We start from the raw sequence: 347 nt of genomic DNA, 5'->3' as shown, positions 1-347 counted from the left end.
TTCTTATAAATTGGGTATATTAGGAACAAAAGTTTCTGACGAATCTGATAAAAACACGGTAAGATATCCAAATTATTCTTTACATGTCTATTGATAATGAATTATTTCAAATTCAATTAATATTTGTTACATTTAATAGTTTTTGATATGAATTTATCGCTAAATAAAATATTAATTTTAAGGTGCTACTAGTGCAAGATAAAATCTTTCAAGCAATAACTTCAACAAAATCTTCACATTATTGGAATCAGCTAACGGACCTATCAAATAAATTTCAACGTATAGCTCAAAAGACATTCAGTCTAGTTGAAATAAACTTCCACTATTTTGAAATGGATTTAGCAGAA

This window comes from Atta colombica, unplaced genomic scaffold (assembly GCF_001594045.1).
Source record: "Atta colombica isolate Treedump-2 unplaced genomic scaffold, Acol1.0 scaffold197, whole genome shotgun sequence".
NCBI lineage: Eukaryota > Metazoa > Arthropoda > Insecta > Hymenoptera > Formicidae > Atta > Atta colombica.
Note: the sequence above shows the minus strand (reverse complement) of the source record.